This window comes from Podarcis muralis, chromosome 9 (genome assembly GCF_964188315.1).
Source record: "Podarcis muralis chromosome 9, rPodMur119.hap1.1, whole genome shotgun sequence".
Classification (NCBI taxonomy): Eukaryota; Metazoa; Chordata; class Lepidosauria; order Squamata; family Lacertidae; genus Podarcis; species Podarcis muralis.
The window spans coordinates 24,382,525-24,396,240 of NC_135663.1; the positions used below are offsets into that span (position 1 = coordinate 24,382,525).

At 42.2% G+C, this 13,716-nt stretch overlaps 1 protein-coding gene across 2 annotated transcripts in view; it reads left to right on the forward strand.

Moving 5' to 3' along the window:
- The window catches only part of RPL34 (ribosomal protein L34), a 466,563-nt gene that overhangs the window by 448,314 nt on the left and 4,533 nt on the right, over positions 1-13,716 (forward strand). The gene's annotated exons all lie outside the window — the stretch shown is intronic.

A 13,716-nucleotide genomic window follows, 5' to 3' on the forward strand; every position in this document is an offset into this window, starting at 1 on the left:
ATAGGAACAAATTAACCTTGTTTAACAAGTAGTGTTCAATTTGTGTTCTAACACTCTTTTGAGCTCTGCCGTCTATGTGTTATTTTATTTCTCCTGTTACATAATGCATATTCCTCAAGCGTGCATGAAGAAAAGGACTCCTACGGCAGCAGCGCTATTGTCCTCAAAATGTCTCTTGTGCCAAACAATTCATTACGTGAATAGTTGCTCTCTTTGTTTATATCTACAATGTCTTCTACCACCACCACTATCATATTGGCAAGAAAGCCATTTCAGATTCTGGAAGGAAAAGGAGAGAGATTCAGAGAGCCCAAAGAGCCATGTTAGATTGTACATAGAAGCAAGCCTTAACTTTACAATACTCGTGTATGGGGCATTTGCAGGAAATAGAACAAGGAGCTAAAATATCTGTTGCTTTCCGTCCAGTGCAACCTGGGATTTTCTGCACACGTTTACTGTATAGCTGCTGACTTGGCAAAATGGCTTTATTAAGAGCACAACAACCCTATTCACACTTACTTGGGAGTAGGGATGGGGAAGAAATTTGATTTAGTTCATATTCAAAGGTGAACTTAAGAAAAACGCAGACTTTCTGAAACAATATGCATAGTGAAACAGGGAAGAAGTTTAACCCATTCCAGCTTATTGCTGTATTGACAAAAAATAACTCCTCTGAAGCTGCTATTTGCATTGCAAGGAAATCCCTCCATAAGCATCAGGGGAAGAAAAGGTTACACTTCTCTTCCCGGTCACGATCATTTTCAGCCCTCACCAGCTAATGCTATTTGGATCTCTAAAAACCTGCTCTTAAATAGAAATATACATTTACTGAAAATATACATTTAATCACACTGACCCTTCTTCCCCTTGCTTAATGATAGGTGATAGTGGGTTAATGAAGGGTATATAAACACCCTGTAGACTTCACAGGTTTACTGCAAAGCTCATGTTGGAGCAACCTGGATTTAAAGCTCATAAGGCTCAATAGAAGGTTACTGTGTTGCACGGCATGGTTATGTTTCTTGGATCAACCAAGCACAATGTTTATTTCTACCACAAACTCATGTATTTTAATCGAAAAGCTTCTATGTCCAAATTGGCTGCGTCCCTTTAATGAAAATTTAATACTTTCCTTCCAAGTGCTAAAAACAACAACCTCAAGAGTCTTTTAAACAGAAGAGAGTCATTAATGTTGCCACTTTCCTTTCGGTTTCCTGAAAGGGAGAAGTTTGACCCTGAGGTGTCATGTTAATTTGGTTCTTTCCCCCTCCCCATCCCTGGATGTGTTCCTTCTAGTGTTACATTTTGTTGTTGTTTATTATGAGCTGCAGAAGTGTGGAAAGTAGGAGAAAATAAAATTTGCTCAAGCTGATGTTCTTAAATCAATGGCAGTCTAGCTTAACAAAGAGGCAGGGATAGGGAAATGTTTGCTGCACAGTTACATAATTTTAAACTCAGGACTTAATGAGCTTACAGGGGCACCCTCTTTAAATGATATACCACTACACTTACAAAGGACCTGCTGCATGCATTAGGAGCTCTTCTGCTCATCCTGCTAAGCCTCTTGACCTCTGCTCCAAAGGTCCATCCTGGGGGTGCCACTGTTGCTAGCAGACCCAGCCCTATCATTAGCGACAACATGCCATTGGGCTCAGGTGACTGATTCAGAAAGGCGGTGGAGCGCCTGCCTGCTATTGCCTCCATCCAAAGTCCTGCTCAGCTCTGGACCATCATCAGGTAGGTGCCATCTTAGATGCCTCCAAATGCAATGCCTGGTGTGACGTCAGCAACAGATTGGACGTTGCATTTGGAGCCACCTAAGATGGCTCCCGGCTGCTAAGCAGGTGGCACCCTCTTGCTACCAGGACTGTGTAAGCTGCACATCGGGTGTATGGAGGGCACAACAATGGGTGGCAATGCTGGATTAAGGCTCGGGGACTGAGGCTCAGTGGGTATGTGTGATTTTTGTTGCCAGTGCCAGCTTTTGGGTCAGCGCTGGTTGTTGTGAAACAGTTCATCTTTAAATAAGATGAGCTGTACTGTACAAGTTCTGCTGAATATCAGTCCTGCATGTACAGTGGTACCTCGGGTTAAGTACTTAATTCGTTCCGGAGGTCCGTTCTTAACCTGAAACTGTTCTTAACCTGAAGCACCACTTTAGCTAATGGGGCCTCCTGCTGCCGCCGCGCCACCAGAGCCCGATTTCTGTTCTTATCCTGAAGCAAAGTTCTTAACCTGAAGCACTATTTCTGGGTTAGCAGAGTGTGTAACCTGAAGCATATGTAACCTGAAGCGTATTTAACCCAAGGTACTATTGTATACCGCTAACCTCTGTATCAATCTTCTCTCTTCCGCCTAGCTTTAATATTTGCTGTGTCGGACATAAGTAATAAAGAAGCAGCTATCCCATTCTTTGTCCTTTTCAAGAGAGATATGGCAGTGGAGGAAAGAGAGGGAAATGGCAGCTATCTATGTCACTTTATTAATCTAGTAATGTATATACTTAATTGCCAGGGGTAAAAAGCTGCTCTTCAAATGATGAAAATATGAAGTGATCAAAATAGAAAGGTTTTTTTTTTAAAAAAAGCTAAATCCTCTAGGCATTAAGAGCTTAAATGCAAAACACATGACTCATTATATCAAGCCAACTCTTAGGGGTAAATATTCTGTGTGGGGAATTAGTTGCTCTTAATTGGAGTTGTGAGCTTAAATCCCAGAACACTGCACAGCACAGAAAAATATACCCTTTGTTTTAATATTGAAACAGAGAGGAGGCAGCTGAATGATCTAGGGAAGTGTGTGATTATTCTGCCATGTAAGCAACAGGGCATACAGTTTCTAGTACTGAAAATTAGAGCCTTCAGCCTCTCAATCACCAATGTTTAAAAATATGCTTGAAATTGAATCCAAAATTTTGGCTTCCTGCTTTTCCATCAGTCTATTGGCCCCAGCAATTCTGTGCTATAGTTTCTAGACTCCAAAGCTCCTTTGTCCACTTCCATTTTGCCAATAGCACATGCTGCACAGTGTGAATCTTTCCAAATGAACATTCCATGACATCACATAAGCTGTTTGGTCACGCTCTTAGCAAATAAATGATTTTTTAAAACAATCTATTCCTCATTATATCTCATATGATCCAGAACTGTGAAGCATAATACACCGAATATTTCAATGGGGTAGAAGGAAATGTGAAATGAATCACATCTATACCTTCAGCTGTATTCTGGGATTCATGTGTAATCAGGAAGGCCTTCTCCATCCTTGGAAACCCCCCTATAGCTTCTGAAAAGGGGTTCTGCCCTCCAGAGGGCAGGCGTTATTATAGAGGCTGACGCCAGAGAGCGTGATTCAAAAATCACAACCCCTCTCAAGGTAATGCTACAAGCAAAGGGATGGGGAACCCCCTAGAACAAAATACGAACCATAAGCAGGTAAAAACCATTAGCAGGTAAGCGTGGTCAGGTAAACCTGTATATTAAGAAAATACCAGGTTCTGTGTGAAAAGTTCTGTGTGACATGGATGCCTTGCTTGTATTGGGGAACAGGGAATGCTTGGACAGGATATATGAGGGAGGGTGCCCTCTTTCAGACAGACGTTTGGTCTCAACACTACCTGTTATCTTTCTAGATTCAGAGTCATTCCACTTAGATCCCTTACTTTTCCATTACAACTTGTTACGTCTCCCTTTCCTTGGCTTCTGTAAACTGGCCTTATAGCAACCCAGTAGCCACACTTCTTGCAGGAACAGAGCATGCTCCAAAATGGCAGTTACGTCAGGACTGGAGCCAGTGAGAATAACAATGGTAGTAGTCCCACAACACTCTCCAAGGAGAGTGGCGACAAAATGGCAGTAACATGGTGACAGCTATCTTACATGATGACATCTACCAGCAAGCATTTGTAAGGGCTTAATATCCTGCCTTTCACTGTCAGGCATCCTCAAGGCAGTTCACAATAATAATAAAAACAATAAAAATATTTTTTTAACAAAAGTAAACCACAGAGATGAGATAAGCTCATCAGAGACAAATAGCAACTCTAAAGTCATTAAGGAATCTCAGACATCATTAGAAGCGCAAGAAAAAAGAGGCATGCCTAAAATGGCACATAAAAATATCAAAAATTGGGCTCAGCAAACATGAGTTCCATAATTTTGGTATCACCTCAGAAAAAGCCCTCTCCTTGACCTGCATCTGCCTCAACTTGGAGGACACAGACAGCAAGAGAAGGGTGTCTGATGAAGATCTTAAATGGTAGGTAGGCATTCTATGCAACTATTATGCCTCCAAAAGCTAGCACCACTGTAAACGAAACTGAAGTAAATATAATTGCATTAGGATAAGTATAGGCAGAATTAAGAAGATAAGTAGAATTCTGACAGATCAGGCCAAAGGCCCATCTAGTCTATCACTCTGTTCTCAGAGCCTACCCTCCAACATTTCTCCAATGAAAATAGGGATATCCTATGGAAAAGTAGGGCATTCTGGGATCAAATCAAAAACTGGGATGGCTTCTCTAAATCAAGGATGTCCCTGGAAAATAGGGACACTTGGAGGGTCTGTCAGAGTGGCCAAGCAGAAGCCCATGGGAAGCCTGCAAGCAGAATATCTAATTCCCAGCAACTGGGAATTCCTAATTAAATTCCCAGCAACTGGTATTTAAAGGCACACTGCCTCCAACAGGGCAGGTAGCACATAGCCATCATTGACGGTATCCAGTCAAATTCCATAAATTTGTCTAATCCTCTTTTAAAGTTGTGAAAGTTGATGGCCAAAAATTCATGCTTTGGCCCATCCTTGTGCATCTGGCGGCATTAGCAGCACTTTCCCTGTGGAAGGTTTTGTTGTAAACAAAATAGTTCTTTTAATTGGGCCTAATTTATGATGTCTTTCATCTCTGTATTAATGTTTTAATGTCCCTGGCCCTCTGATTAGTCTTAATCATAAGTAAAACCATGCACCCAAATGGGACTGCAGGAATATTGTGGATCTGTGAGGGAGCGATAAAGACGCAGAGCTTGAAGTGTAGGCCACAGGTCAGCCATCTCACATAACTCCTTCTATGACTTGATCCTCCTGCCTTCATTAATTGCCAGTGGTATAATCCACAAAGTAACAGATAAACCCAGACTAGCCTTGCATGTTCTTGTCAGTAAAAGGAATGTTCACAGTGCTCATGAACTGCTCTGAGGAATAAGCTGAGGGGATGTGCTTAAATGACTTATAAACTCCTTACAGCACAACCTTTCTTTGCTTCCACAATTATCTCCATATGAAGTCCAAAAAGAATCATTTTTAGAACATGTATTCTCTGTTTGTGGATAAATAGGCCTTTGGTCCAATCCAGCAGGACTCTTCTTATCTTCTTCTTTAACACTGCCTATTCTGCTCACAGCTTAGACAAGCAGTTGCTGAAGTCAAGAAACCAGCAAGCCCTACTGTGTCTAACTATGGGATAAGTTTGAAGAAAGAGAAACAGTAGGAAGAAGTAGCTATCTCTGTGCAGCAGGTAGTTCCCTTACTGTTCTTGCTCCACAGCCCCAAACCCTCTATGACATATCCTCAAACATTTCTTCAATGAAAATAGGAATGCCCCATTCCATGATGATAATTTTACTATTTATATCCGACACATCTGACTGGGTTGCCCCAGCCACTCTGGGCAGCTTCCAACATATATAAAAACATAATAAAACATTTTTTTAAAAAAACCTTCCCTATAAAGGATTGCCTTAAGACGGCTTGAGGGTCGGATAACTCCATACCCTCCAACATTTCTCCATCGAAAATAAGAACATCCTAAGGAAAAGTGTAGGGACGCGGGTGGCGCTGTGGGTAAAAGCTTCAGCGCCTAGGGCTTGCCGATCGAAAGGTCGGCGGTTCGAAACCCCGCAGCGGGGTGCGCTCCCGTTGTTCGGTCCCAGCGCCTGCCAACCTAGCAGTTCGAAAGCACCCCCGGGTGCAAGTAGATAAATAGGGACCGCTTACTGGCGAGAAGGTAAACAGTGTTTCCGTGTGCTGCGCTGGCTCGCCAGATGCAGCTTTGTCACGCTGGCCACGTGACCCGGAAGTGTCTCCGGAGAGCGCTGGCCCCCGGCCTCTTGAGTGAGATGGGCGCACAACCCCAGAGTCTGTCAAGACTGGCCCGTACGGGCAGGGGTACCTTTACCTTTACGGAAAAGTGAGACATTCCAGGATCAACTCAGAAACTGGGACGGCTTCTCTAAATCAGGGATGTCTCTGGAAAATAGGGACACTGCTATGATACTACAGGAAATTCTTGGAAAGCCTTTTTCCCCTGGGGGGGGGGAGCAGGTAGCAAGAAAATATTTTCCTGTCCCAGCTTCTTCCATGGAACCATGTTTGTTCTATGTGGATTTGAGATCAGAAAACATTTCTGGTCTGTGTCAATAATGATCACTAGATCACTGTGTTTGCAATGCATGAATAAATCTTACTGTTTCCTTGACATACTCTTGAGAAAGGGGTCGGACTAGCCCTATGGGCTGGGGGTTTTCTCTGCCACATTCAAGAGATTGTTTGCATGTAGGATTTATTGAACTTCTGACATGGCAGTTAACTTTGGCCAGTATAGAAAAGCACAGAAATGGCAGCATGCAAACAGCCCAATTTAATGGCTGTAACCTGATTCAGACCGTGGCTTTCTGGGATTTAGAAAGCCATCACAAAACTTTGAGGCAGTTTGTTGACTTTGTCACAGTGTCTGTCCTCCTGCTCAAACTAACAGCCTGAAATACCGCTGTACAGTCCTGACTGACCATCTTTCACGGCGGGTTCCAGTCCTAGGGATGGGTGTTAAATTCCATCCAGCATGATTCCTGTGAGACGAAAACATGGAAGGTTTACATGACTGGGCTTTGTCACGAGGAGAAAGGAATGTAACTTGAAAAGTGCAGAAGGTTTACAAATTTTCCTGGGATGGAATGATTTCCACCCTCCCAGGGCAAAAAAAAAAAAAAAAAAAAAAAAAAGCCCCAACAAGGGTTCAATAGGATCTCCACCTCTGTTGGTTTTAATTAGGAACTTTAAGCAAACTCATTGCTCTCCCTCAAATGTGTATGCGGTGGGGAAAGAATAAATAGCTGAGGCCTGCAATTCATTTACACTTCAAATATACTTCTGAGTTGGTTATTCCTCAATTAATAAAATAGCTGGTGTATCCCTAAAGTAGTATAAAGTGACACGCTGTGTGAAATCAATTTTCCTTTCCAAAATCATTAAATCCAGTAGCCTGTGACTGCATCCCTGCTAATTCTGGTTGCAGCCCTTTCATCCTCCATTAGCTTTGGCGCTCCTAACAGGCTGTCAAAAATAATTTCCCAGGACGTAAATAATTCAGAAATTAAAAATTAATAAATAATAACAGGGAGCTACTGGGAGATAGACTGGGTCAATTAGTCAGCTCTGCATTCTGTTTCTTCACAGCAGGGGGGCAACCATATTCGTTACCAGACTCTTGCCTCCGATTCCTAGGTCTGATTTACGGCTCTTCATTACTGGATCCAGTCAGACACAATTACCTCCATCACTATCTCCATTCCTAACTTCAAAGAAACACACATTTTCTTGTCTGCTATTTTTCCTCCTTGCAGCAGCCTCAGCTTGACGTCCCTGGAATTTCTTCCATGCGGACTAATTAATAAGACTTCGACTTATCATATTCACTTCTTTTCTTTGATGTCCTACCTTAGTCAATCATCCTATTTAATTAGAATTTCAATGATAACTTTACTTATCTTGTGGGTAGATGTAAATTAAAATAACAGGGTTTTAATTCTCTTTCTTACGGGGTTGTGACATTTAAAAAAAAAACACACAGGAAAAAGTTCCAGTCCAAATGCAATGGTACATATGTTTGTATGCATGTGAGGGGCTGCCTTCTGCTAAACTCTTTACCTCCTTGCTACAAAATATTTTTGTTTGTTGAACATGCACCATTGAAGTGGAAATGAACTTTGGATCCTTTTAACATCACCCAATCTTCACAGGTCCATGCAGGGGAGTGGTTAAATTAAGGTGTGTGTGAATAGATGCCAGCGCAGACAAATGTTAGATGGCTAAAAAGGAAAGGAAAATGGTGCTCTTTTTGTGTATGATTCTTTCAGAAATGCAGTAGAGTTAATAATAATAATACTTAGTATACAGATTGCTGATGAGGCTGCAATTTGAAATAGACTTACCTGAAAGAACACAGTGGGTGGCGCTGTGGGTAAAAGCCTCAGCGCCTAGGGCTTGCCGATCGAAAGGTTGGCAGTTCGAATCCCTGCGGCAGGGTGCGCTCCCGTTGCTCGGTCCCAGTGGCTGCCAACCTAGCAGTTCGAAAGCACCCCCGGGTGCAAGTAGATAAATAGGGGACCGCTTACTGGCGGGAAGGTAAACGGCGTTTCCGTGTGCTGCGCTGGCTCGCCAGAGCAGCGATGTCACGCTGGCCACGTGACCCGGAAGTGTCTGCGGACAGCGCTGGCCCCCGGCCTCTTGAGTGAGATGGGCGCACAACCCTAGAGTCTGTCAAGACTGGCCCGTACGGGCAGGGGTACCTTTACCTTTCCACGTGACCCGGAAGTGTCTCCAGACAGCGCTGGCCCCCGGCCTCTTAAGTGAGATGGGCGCACAACCCTAGAGTCTGTCAAGACTGGCCCGTACGGGCAGGGGTACCTTTACCTTTACCTACCTGAAAGAAAGCCACATTGGACTCACTTTGGAGCAGACATGCATCAGTTTGTACTATCTGTGTACCAACCCAGGTGTTTGGCACATTATCTTGTCAACCTTTACAACAATCTTATAAATGCTACTGCCGCCTGCACACCCCCCCAGTAAATATTGCAAACTGCAGTAGGTGTGGGGAGAGGAAGAAGTGGGCAGGCACTTCAGGTGTTCAGGTGAGATTCAAATTGGAGAGTTCCTGATTCCTAGCTGAGCCTCTTAGTTGCACAGATTGCGGTTATTTAATTATTTTAAATTTATAGTTTTATCCAAGGTGCTGGTAATTAGCTATGAAGCTTCAGATGGATTTGTGACCAGACTAGTTGAAGTACTGCTCCTCCCACACCAGCCTACCACCAGTTACATTTGCCATCTGAATACTTTCTCCATGTCCTGCTGCTTGTATGTGGAACAAGACCTTGTTCATTGCAGCTTTAAAATAACTAAACCCCCAATGAATTCCACCTCTCTTTTTTTTGGGGGGGTGTATATAAGCAAAGTTTTGAAATGTCTTTTTGATATTATTTATGTACTGTATACCCTTCTGAGTGGGAATCATATATCTTTGGCCCTTGACCTATGACTGACTTGACAGTCCATGTATATGGAGAATGCTAACAACCCACAGTTTGGTATGGCATGTAAACAACAAATAATTGTTTCTGGTGTGTTCCACTATTACCCAGCAATTACCTCTGGGTTGCTAGGAGGACACAACATCTTCCTTATTCACTTCAATAGAAGGAATCAGTTCTAAGTTTATTCTCCGCTCATGGAGCTGCTGTCTACTGGGCACCCCCGTGACAGCCTTAGAACTGAAGCACAAAACAGATATCATGCATACTTTTGTTGTTTAGTCGTTTAGTTGTGTCCGACTCTTCGTGACCCCATGGACCAGAGTACGCCAGGCACTCCTGTCTTCCACTGCCTCCAGCAGTTTGGTCAAACTCATGCTGGTAGCTTCGAGAACACTGTCCAACTATCTCATCCTCTGTTGCTCCCTTCTCCTTGTGTCCTCCATCTTTCCCAACATCAGGGTCTTTTCCAGGGAGTCTACCCTTCTCATGAGGTGGCCAAAGTACCGGAGCCTCAGCTTCAGGATCTGTCCTTCCAGTGAGCACTCAGGGCTGATTTCCTTAAGAATGGATAGGTTTGATCTTCTTGCAGTCCATGGGACTCTCAAGAGTCTCCTCCAGCACCGTAATTCAAAAGCATCCATTCTTCGGCGATCAGCCTTCTTTATGGGCCAGCTCTCACTTCCATACATCACTACTGGGAAAACCATAGCTTTAACTATACCTTTGTCGGCAAGGTGATGTCTCTGCTTTTTAAGATGCCAACTAGATTTGTCATTGCTTTTCTCCCAAGAAGCAGGCGTCTTTTAATTTTGTGGCTGCTGTCACCATCTGTAGTGATCATGGAACCCAAGAAAGTAAAATCTCTCACGGCCTCCATTTCTTCCCCTTCTATTTGCCAGGAGGTGATGGAACCAGTGGCCATGATCTTCGTTTTTTTGATGTTAGCTTCAGACCATATGTTGTGCTCTCCTCTTTCACCCACATTAAAAGGTTCTTTAATTCCTCCTCACGAGACAGTTATTTGGTATAATGGCACACATAGATAGAGGAACTGGGGAAATGGCAAATACTCTGGAATTTGGCTCCTTACATTGTAAGGCTCACTTAGGGTGGTACATTACACACTGGTTCTGTATGCATTCCTAAAGTACTTGTAGGGCACTTGGGCAAATATTTTTTGGGGGTGAGGGACCCATTAAAATATTACTTAAAAGTACCTCATGATAGCCCCGTTACTTCTGTAAAATGCACTGTGTTTGTTACATTTTAAATACTTCAGTCAAGTTTTTATGCAAATTGGAAAGCCTCCCTTTCCATATTTCTAGAACTTTTCTTTTCTTTTAATGTTAGGATTTCTGTCAGTTGAACATGTGGCCCAAATCTGTCATGTCCAACTAACATCAGCACTATTGTTTAAAGATACGAATTCAGTAGCAAAGTGTTGCCTTTATAAAATATTTCCAAATTCCTTTATCAGCAATTTAAGTGTTGTTCTTGAACAATTGGATCCTGTTACATTTTTCTATTTAGGGCATTATTATTTAATTTAATTTAATTGGTTTCTTTCCTCCCCTTAGGGTTCTCTGGACCCAGAAAGTTCAAATTAAATACTCTAATTGCTCTGAAACTCACTTGTGGTCTAAAATGTGTTCCTTTTAAAATGAGCTTGCATATCTAGTTCATACATATTCTTCTCATTATTTCATGAGACTGAGAAACGTTGGGTGTCTAAAATTTGCATTTGAAAACAGCCAATAATTAACCAAAATAATAATTATATAGATATCATACAGAGAGGCTATTTCACAACAAACTGTAAGTTACAAATTTATAAATAAGGCCATGAGCACACATCAAAGCTTTTTGAAAGCATGCTATTTAAAAGACGAATGCAGAAGCAGATAATGATGGCATCAGACATCACAGGGTCTGGGAAGACAGCTTACTTTGGAACCTGTTGACCCCATCCAGAGAGGCATACATACTGCAAGGCGAGAGGATTGTCCTAGAGGTTTACAAAGTCTTCTGGAGTGTGATAAGAAGGATGAAAGTTTAAAAGTCAGTCAAAAGCCCTGTTGCACCCATGTTATGCTCGGGCACATACTTCTGTGGCTATCTGGAATGGATCATCTGATATCCAAAACCTAGAGTAGTCAATAGCACGTGAGCAAAAGGTAGAGTTTCTTAATATGTAATTGTTATGTACTGAAGTTCTCACCCAGGGCCAGCAGGGGGATACAGTAGATAGTTATGCAAATAAGGGATTGAAAGTGACGTTCAGTGATTGGATAGTTTTAGAAAATTGCTACAGTTACGTTGTACTGGAGCTCTATATAAGCAGGCTGACTGAACCCTTCAGTTCAGTTCAGTTCTGTTCTCTGAATAAACAAGAGCTGTTTGAAGAATCGCTGTGTCGTCTGATATGTTCACCCACAACTTAACAGTAATAATAATAATAGCAACAATAGATCTGACATTAGGCGATTAGCACTGCTGCAGTGAAAATGAAGGTAGAGCCTCAGCGCCTCTGCAAATTAAATATGGGTGGTCTCACAGGAAACACATGTAAAGAGACAGTATAAATAAACCATGTCTTGTGCTTAGGGCTGGCATCGGGTTTTGCCTCATTGGGCATCTGCCAAGGGCAATGCTCTCGTAGGGGTCTCACTGCCAATCCCTGTAGTTGCTTTGCAGTGGCTGCCTGATTGCTTACAAAGAAGGCTGTATAGCGATGAAACAGAAGAGTATGAATGCTCACATTCCTGATTCAGGATACTGTACTCACGAAACATACTCCCCCCACCCCCAAGAATAAAATTGCTCTTCTGAAATGCATTCCACTTCCGTAAATGCAGACACTGTCAATAATTAATTTCTATTTCATTTCTTCACTTGTGTCCTCTTCAGCCACACAGCAGAGCAAAAAAGGGCAGCAATCTCCATGCAACACACCTTGACCTCTTTTTTTCTTGGAGGTTGTGCATAGTGGAGACAAAAAAATAATAATGTTAAGCTGCTTGGAGGAACATCCCTGTATAGCTGCTTGGAGTAGCCACCCACCACAACTCATCTGGCAGGGACACCTGGAGAAGGGTCTCCAAAGACTATATCAAAGTCTGGGTAAGTAAATGGAGGAGGAATCCTCAGTTACCTGGCCCCAAGCCATTAAGGGCTTTATGCCTTTATATGCTAATGCCAGCACTTGAATTGGGAATAGAAATAGACTGAAAGCCAGGACAAATGACAAAACACTGGGGTAATGTGTTCGTACATTCCAATCCTGGTTAACGATTTTTCTGCCTTATTTTTGACCAAAATGAAATTTCCAAACTATTTTCAAAGACAGCCCCACATACAATGCATTGCAGTAATCCAAGCGCAAGGCTATCTCTGTCTAGATAAGCTCACAGTTGACATATCAGCTGGTTTTAATACAAAGCATCCTGAGCCGGCAAGGCCACTAAACAAGCTGATAGGGAGGGGGTATGCCTGGGCAGGTGCGGTAGCACAGCGGCTGTTGTTTCTCTCAAGGCCATAGTAAATTTCAAGTATAATGGTGGCAGAAATATAACCGTTAAGCCAAAATTCATGTCGGCAGGGCTAAAGCTTGGAAAGGGAGTGGTTGCTAAGCAACCACGTGACTATCATTTTTGCTTCATGATTATAACAGTAATATGAGATCTTTTATGTGTTGCCCGGCAACCATGCAAGTTCTGTTTCCTACTATTTCCCATCCTTTCTCTTTGTAGTTTATGGTTAATGAGCACAGCTGGCTGGAAAGTTCTAACAGCTGCTATCTCCTCAGCCTAGGACTTACCTGATGAATCATAACAGGTTTGACAGGATAGAAGGGTGTTATTTATATTAGGGGCAAGCCAGTGGCCCACTTTAGTTGGATTTTGTCCATGGGCTACCATTTGCCACCCTGTACATTAGTCAGCGAAAAATCACTTGCACTGGTATATCACATTGTTTTAAATATGCTTGGGTTGTGCTTTCAGGTATCGTCAGTACTATGTGCTTAAAAAAACAACAAACTGACCTAAATTGAAGATCTGATTTAGCATGCTCTTTAAAAAACTAAAAAACTTACACTTACAAAATTTAAAGTGTTCATTTTATGTGCTGTGTAAATACCTGAAAAGTTTCTCCAATAGCCAAAAATACTTGAACTAAAATATTCGAATGGGGAATAGGGAAAGCAACAAAATGCACTTTGTGTGGTTTAAATGTCATACTAAAATAAAATGCACAGCTTTACTTGGAAATTATTTTTATTGGAATGGTTGTAAATATTTTAAGATATTGTACCTCAATAGCATACACTTCCCATATATTATCTAGCTATTTTAACAGTAAAATCCTACGGATGTTTACTCAAAGTTCCACTGATCATTGAGGCTTACTC